At 38.5% G+C, this 8,111-nt stretch overlaps 1 long non-coding RNA gene across 2 annotated transcripts in view; it reads right to left on the bottom strand.

Moving 5' to 3' along the window:
* Window positions 1–8,111, bottom strand: part of LOC138153305 (uncharacterized) — a 15,663-nt gene continuing 7,552 nt past the window's right edge. The window contains exons 2-3 of one of the 2 annotated variants that reach the window (XR_011166338.1): window positions 7,258–7,381; window positions 1–228 (exon numbers count right to left, since the gene is read on the bottom strand). This is a non-coding gene — a long non-coding RNA (uncharacterized lncRNA). The remainder of the gene's footprint in view (window positions 229–7,257; window positions 7,382–8,111) is intronic. The other variant, XR_011166337.1, reaches the window with a different exon arrangement.

Genomic DNA, 8,111 nt, shown 5'->3' with positions numbered 1-8,111 from the left:
TCACAGGTGGTTGGAATTTATTAGCCAATGCAGTGGATAGAAATAGTAGCAGTGGAGAGAAAAAGGTGGCTGAACATTAAAAAACCTCACACAGTAGAAATGTTTTATCAAAAAGGCCAGAGCTGAAACAGGTCACAATTGTAGGCAGAACCTGGGCATCTTTGCAGAATTCTAACCAGGTCGTAGAGATAGGCAGACTGAGGTCTGGAGGCTGGCCAGTTGAGGAAGCTTCAAGACAGTATAAAAGAGAAAAGGAAATTAGAACAAATTAGACAAAGTTAGAACTTTGTAACAAAGTATTTTTTTAAAGTGTAGGCTGCCTCATGATGTGGTGAGTTCTTTGTCTTTGGATTGGTTCAAATAGATGACAACTTGTCAGGAATATTATAAAGGGTATTCATCCTTTCACCAAATTGTTGGATTATTGCCAATTATGCTTTCCTAATCCCAGCCTTGGATTACTTCCACCAGCTGCCTCCTTCATTCCTATTCACATGCTGCTGAATGGAGATGAAGAAAATCATAACAAAATGTTGACTGAGACAGCAATAAATTTATGTTAGCTAATCTCAGTTGTGCCCTAACCTCACAAGGCATTCCTTCTACTCTTCCTTAATAGATTCAATATCCTATTCCCCACAGCAGCTGTTCCAAATATTTTTCTCTCTCAAGTCTTTGATAGCACTCTCCCACTCTCTTAACTGGGCACCTTGCTTCATAGATCACTGAAAAATTTGAGACCATTCTTTGAGAGCTCTTTCTGCTCCCCTCATGCTAATCTGACATCACTTCTTCTTCATTCCTTTTTTGAATGACTAGGTAGTTCACTTTGCCAAGGCTAACCCTTCTACATGAAATCTTGATTCTATCCTCTCCCATCTTTTTTATTTAAAAAAAATTTTTAATAAAAAAAATGGGGCAGCTAGGTGGTACCATGATAGAGCACTGGTCTTGGAGTCAAGAGAACCTGAGTTCAAATGTGACCTCAGACACTTGACACACTTACTAGCTGTGTGACCTTGGGCAAGTCACTTAACGTCAACTGCCTTGCCTTCCCCCCTCCAAAAAAAATTTTTTTTACTCTGAAGTTGATAGAAAACAAGCATTTCCATAACAAAGTGGAATAGAAAAAAAAGAGGATTGTGCTTGAAAGTGCAGATCTGTTACGTACAACTTGCTATTCCTTTTAAATACGCAACACAGTTACCGTGTAACTTTCTTTTTTCCCCTCCGCCTCCTAGAGATGGCTACAACTAGACATAAATATCTATCTATTGATTGATCGATTGATCTATCTATAGTCAGTTCCTTCTTTGGATGCTAACAGCATCTTCCTTCATAAGACCTTTGCAATTAATTTGGGTATTTATAATAGTCAGAATGATTTGTTGTTCTTAAAACAAGATTGTTATGACTATATACAACACTGTCTTGGTTCTATTCATTTCACTCTTCATTATTTCGTGCAAATCTTTCCATGTTTTTTTTAAATCATTGTGCTCATCATTTCTTATAGCAGAGTAATATTACATCACAAACATATATATATCACAATCTGTTTAGTTATTCCCCAATTGATGGGCATCTCTGGAATTTCCAGTTCTTTACCACCACAAAGAGAACTGCTATAAATATTTTAGAATATATAGATTCTTTTCCTCTTTCCCTAATCATCTTGGGCAACAGACCTAATATTGGTATTGCTGGGTCAAAGGGTATAGGCAGTTTAATAACTTTTTGGGCATAATTCCATATTGCTCTCCAAAATGGACATAATTCCAGATTACTCTCCAAAATGGATGGATCATCTCACAGATCCACCAACCATGAATTAGTGTCCCAATTTTTCCACCCCCCCCCAACATTTGTCACTTTCGCCTTCTATCATTTTAGCCAGTCTGATAGATATAAAATGATAGCACAAGGTTGTATTAATCGGCATTTTTCTAATCAATAATGATTTAGAGCATTTTTATATGATTATAAATTGTTTTATTTTTTTCATCAGAAAACTGCCTGTTTGTATCCTTTGACCACTTATCAATTGGGGAATGACTCATATTCTTATAGATCTGACAAAATTCTTTATAGATTTGAGATATGAGACCTTTATCTGAGAAACTGTCTATAAAAATTCCCCCTTGCCCCAGTTTTCTGCTTTCCTTCTGATCTTGGTTTGATTTGTACCAAAACTTTCAAATTTAATGTAACCAAAATTACACATTTTACATATCACAACGTTCTTTCTCTCTTGTTTATTCATAAATTGTTCACCCATCCATAAGTCTGATGGGTAATATGTCCCATGTTCTTCAAATTTTCTTGTAATAGCTCCCTTTAAGAGATCTAGGCCATGTATCTATTTTGATCTTATCTTGGCAAATAGTGTAAGATATTGGTCTATGCCCAATTTGTGTCAAACTCTTTTCCAGTTTTCCCAAAAATTTTTACAAAATAATGAATTCTCTTCTAAATCTCTCCCATCTTCTAGCAAATTGATTCCCACTTTTCATCCTCACTGTCTCTACTCTTTAATCTCTATCTACTGACTCTTCTACTGCAAGGAGACTTTTCCTGGTTCCCCTCCCCCTGCCGCCTTCCCTACCTCTACTCCCAGCTACTAGGACCTTCCCCTCTGAGATGACCTTCCATCTACTCTGTATTTTATTATTGTTATTCAGTAATTTTTTAAGTTGCATCTGACTCTGTGGCCCCATTTGGGGTTTTCTTGGCAAAGATACTGGAGTAGTTTGCCATTTCCTTCTCCAGCTTATTTTACAGATGAGGAAACTGAGGCAAACAGTTACGTGACTTGCTCAGGGCCACACAGCTAGAAAGTGTCTGAGTCTAGGTTTGAACCCAGGAAAGTGAGTGTTCCTGACTCCAAGCCTGGCACTCTATCCACTGCATCACCTAGCTGCTACTCTGTGCTATTGCTTCTCTGTCACCTACCCTGTATCTGTTCTGCATGTACTTTCTAATTTTCATATTCCTCTCCCTTATTAGACTGGAGAGCAGGGACTGTGGTACTTTGGTCTCTCTTCTTACCCCCAGCTCATAACATGGTGCCAGACATAGAACAAGCACTTGGTAAGCACATATTGACTTAATGACCAATTGATATCTATGATCTCTTTAACTCTAGGTTTCTATTATACTAGGGTTTTCATTAACACCAGAGAGAATTCCCAACAGGCTTGTTACTTCCAATGAACACCCAAATCAAAGGAGATAATATATGTAAGGCACTTAGCACTGGCACACATAATACACACTTAATAAATGCTCTTCCTCTCTCTTTTTCTCTCTGTCTCTGTCGGTCTGTCTGTCTCTCTCTCTCTGTCTCTATCTGTCTCTGTCTCTCTCCCACCTGTTTCCTCTCTCCACATTGCACTCCTGGCATTTCAGGTCTCTTCTAGTTAGACTATCCTCTGATCCTCTAGGCCTTAAAGGGTTTGGGTCTGTTAGTCCAGATTCTGGTCTCCAGTGAAAAAGGCTGAATCGTCATCCACTCTGACATGGGGGCCATATCCTTTAGAAAGATCTGAAACTCAACTGGAGGGTTCTTTTTAGTTTGTCAGTAACTGATGATAGCTTTTTAGGCTTTTCAATTCAACAAATATTTTTTAAGTGTATACTATATAAATAACATTAAGATAGGCACTGAGGGGGTGGCCAGGTGGCTCAGCGAGTAAGAGCACCGGCTTCAGTGTCGGGATGACCTGGGGATCGAATCCGGGCTCTGACACTTAGCACCACACCCAGAAATAACTGACCTTGTGTAACCTTGAGCAAGTTACTTAACCCTGATTGCTCATAAAAAAAAAAGATAGGCACTGAGGATACAAAGGAAAAAGGAAAAAAATCCCTGACCTCAAGGAATTTATACTATAGGAATGGGGAGGTGTAATGGTAATGAAATTTGAACATCCCTTTGTATTGGAAAGCTGAGAGGTACTTAGCACCTAATTTCAAATTAAGCTTCTATTAAAGAAACAGAAGGTATGAACCCGGTTGCTGAAGTAACAGGAAGGAGCTAAACAGGGAGGAGCTATGCTGTATTTAAGGAAGAGCACAAGCTAGACAGTCAGAACTTCTTGGGATGAGCCCCTAAAGGCTGAGCTGCTGCTACTGGACTGGAACTTCTGTGGAGAAAATGATTTTTATTTTGAGAATGGGAGAAAGTGATTTTGATTTTGAGAATGAAGCTGCTGAAAACTTCTGAGGGCCAGCTGGAGCTGCTGAGGATTTCCAAGGGCTAGCCAGAGCTTCAGAAGACTGAGGAAGCCTGACTGTGGTGCTGGTATTTTGTACAAATGTTGTTGTGGCTTAGTTAATGTTTATGAATGTTCTTGTGGCTTTGTTGAGCCTTGTCTTCCCAGGAACAGAGACTGTGGGGGATTTGGGATGGATTGGACACTGTGAACTTCAATACAGAGCAGGAACTGCACAGAGAGCTGGACAAGGAATTGGGAGCTGTCTGCCTTTGAACTCAGGCAGTTGGTGGCAGTTGGTTTGATTTGGGTAGGAGTTGGGACCATGTGCCTGAGGCAGGATGAAAAGACCTCTCTGTGGGTACTGAGTAGTGATGAAATTGTGATTTACCTGTGACAGAGGAATTGATGGCCTGTGTATTTTCCACTACCCCTTAAGAAGTCACTGAGTAGTGACTGATGATTGAATAGTGACTGATGACTGAATAGTGACTGATTTGTAACTTAGTGTCCCCTATGGGTGGAGGACTTTGACCTTTTGTACTTTAGGATTGAATGACTGAGTTATTAAATAATTGATTGACTAAATGATTGTAATTTTTTCAAAACTATGTGACCACTTTGGTGAAACTATGTGGCCATTTTAGTGATAAATTGTTGAGTTATTACATCATTGTGAATTCTGCATTTTGATTTTCTGTGATAAGTTGTAACATTTGTGAATCTGCACCTTGATTTTCTGTGAATGTTTTGCTCTGATTTGTTATTGAATAAATAGAAAGTTCGCTATACTATATAATCAGAACCTTGAAAGCTATTCACAGCAGCAGTCCTCTGGAAAGCTGCTAGTGCTTGGCTTTACAGGAGGGAATTCTTGTGCATATCTGGACTAGATAGCTTCTGGGATTCTCTGAATCTTTTTTTTACTTTGATCCAGACCCTTCCTTGAGTATGGGCAGGAGTTTTGACAGGGGATGTTGACACTTAATTCTCCTGAATTGTGTCCAAGTATTTATCAACCTAGACATGAAGTACTAATATTCTGGAAAATGTGTCATTTTCATTTTATGATGAAATGAAAAAACTCAAGAGACAGAGTTTCTGGGAAATTGATACTTAGCTTATTAATTTGTCTAGCTAATAATCAACAAATTGATAGTCAGTGGGGTTCTCTCAGCAACTGAAGACAAAAGATATGGAAAGCCTGAAAATTTTAAATGATCCTTGAAAGACAATTCCCTTGAAAACTGAAAATCAACCCTCATGGTAGACACTCAGTGAGGAGGTGGGCTAGAAGTCTTCAGCTGCTCCTATTCAGCATGTGACTTGATCATAAGATTCAACCCCCTCCAGAAATCTAGACAGGGGAATCCATCTCCATCCAGACCAGTCTGGTTGGTTTTCTCCTTCATGAACTTGGTCATCCTAAATTATCATAGAGGGGTATAAGTACTGGGCTCTTTTCCCTCAGGATAAGAACTCACCTAGACTGAGTTCTGAACAGAAGTAAGGGTGGGGTCTGGTCCAAGATTAAAGAGCAAGTTCTCAGAAGGTTATCAACCATGTCCTTCAGAAGCTGACCTCTGGGTCTCAATAAAGAAACAGAGGAGAAAAAGCCTACATTCTTCTTTAATAATTGGTTATAATGTAAAAGAAAAATAATTTTTCTCAATTTGATCATATTTCCCTCTGCTCATCTATGGTCACCCAGGTAGGTGACACAGTGGATAGAGTGCAGAATTTGAAGTCAGGACGACCAGTGTTCAAATCCTACCTTAGATACTTATTGACTAAGAGACACTGGACAAATCACTTAACTGTGTTTTAGTCTCAGTTTGTCATCTGAAAGATGGTTATGATAATATTACCTACATTACAGGGTTATTGTAAAGATTTAAAAAAAAGTGCCTTGTATACTTTAAAGCACCATATAAAGGCCTGGCATTATAATCTTATTGTTACCCATCCATCTATAGTGAACTTGGAGAATGGTGAATCTACTAAAATCACTTATTTTCAGGAAGCCCCAATTTTGTAATAGTGGGAAAAAGTCTATTATATAATGGAAAGAGAATTGGACTTATTGGAAGACCTCAGTCAAGTCCTAGTACTGTTATTTATTAGAACCTGGGCAAGACAATTTACTTTTCTGAGTCTCCGTTTCTTCATCTGTAAGATGGATATAATATTGTTTGTCTCATAGGGTCATTCTAAGGAAATATGAGCTATTTATCGCAGAGGATAAAGGGGATCTTACTGGAAATGCTCCTTGGGAACCCAGGATTTATTGGTACTTTTGCCAGTGTTCTGAGGTTTAGCTGGGACAGTGCTGACCCTGCTTCCCTCTGTGAGTGGTAGTGATAGTGGTGGTAGTAGGAGTAGGAAGATAGATGAAGAAGGAAGAAAGGAAGGAATAGTTTTAGCAGCTGTATCCCTTCCTTCCTTCAGAGAGGTGGCTTAGAACTGCTTCTTAGTTGATCCATAAATCAATGAACAGTCTGGGAACCACAGTTTATGGAGGAAATTGATAAACTAGAGAATGTTAAGATGACAACCATGATGGTGATTTCATGTCATATGAGAATTAGTTGAAAGAATTTAGGGTTTTAGCTTGGAGTAGGGAGGGGTAGAGATGGAGACATACTGGATGTTTTCAAGTATTTCAAAGACTGCCATATGGAAGATGAACTAGATTTGTTCTGTATTATACCAACACAAAGAGATGAACCAGGAAAAATGGATGAAAATTGAAAAAAGCCACTTTATGCCTGATGTCGAGAAGAACTTTCTAACCATTAGAGCTGGCCCAAAGTGGAATGGGCTGCCTCTAGCAGTGGTGGACAGTGTCCCCCTCCTTAAAGATCTTCTGGCAGAGCAGGGATGACCAATTCTTGGTTGGCTGTAGCAGGGCTTCCTTTCATGTATGGGTTGGATCAGATGGCCGCTGTTACCCCTTCCAACTCTCAGAATCTGGAATTAAATGCGTACTATCTGCCAGACCCTTAGAATACAAAGAAAAAAAAAAAAAGAAAACAGTCCCTACTTTTAAAGAAGTAACTCCAGATTTGCGCATCCATACTTCCAAGTAAGGATAGGATTCTTGGTAACTGGAAACAGAGGGAATGGCTAAAGTTCTCTAAAGATCTGAATCCTCCAACTGGTGACATCTGTTGCAAATACAGAAGTTCACCCTGGTCACTTTGGGCCCAGTCTTCAGTTTGGCATCTTTTAGTCTGAGTCTTGTACCAAAATACATTTGAAGTTTACTCCTAAACTCAACTTTTAGTAAAAGTCAAACAGAAAAAGCAGAATTGAATAACTCTTCAACAATCCCCACCCCACCAAGTCTCATTTTTTTTTAAACCAAGAGTTCTCAATCTGGGAAAATCCATGTATAGAATTGATGGGAGGTCTATGACCTTCAATGGGAAAAAATTACATTTTTATTTCAATATAAATGAGTAAACAATTATAATTTATAGGGTATAGATTATATTACACATTATTCTTATGCCATATTATAGTATATCCTATATACTTCTCTGCAATCTTATACATTCTATTTTATGAATTTAGAAACATTTTTCTGAGGAAGGGCATATTGCCTTCTCCAGACTGCCAAAGGGTCAATAACAACAACAACAACAGCTAGCATTTACATAACACACACTGCAAGCCAGTCTCTCTTGGTCTCAGTTTCTCATCTGTAAAATGGGGATAATAATAGCACCTGTCTCTCAGGGTTATTTTGAGGATAAAAGGTGATAATATTTGTAAAGTCCTTTGTAAACCTTAAGGTACTATATATATGCTAACTAACTTACTACTACTACTACTACTACTTCTACTTCTACTACTACTACTACTACTACTACTACTACTACTACTACTACTACT

Source organism: Petaurus breviceps, unplaced genomic scaffold (assembly GCF_028583685.1).
Source record: "Petaurus breviceps papuanus isolate PSGF00001 unplaced genomic scaffold, PetGlider_PUasm1.0 90977, whole genome shotgun sequence".
Lineage (NCBI taxonomy): Eukaryota > Metazoa > Chordata > Mammalia > Diprotodontia > Petauridae > Petaurus > Petaurus breviceps.
This window is presented reverse-complemented; position numbering and strand designations above follow the sequence as displayed.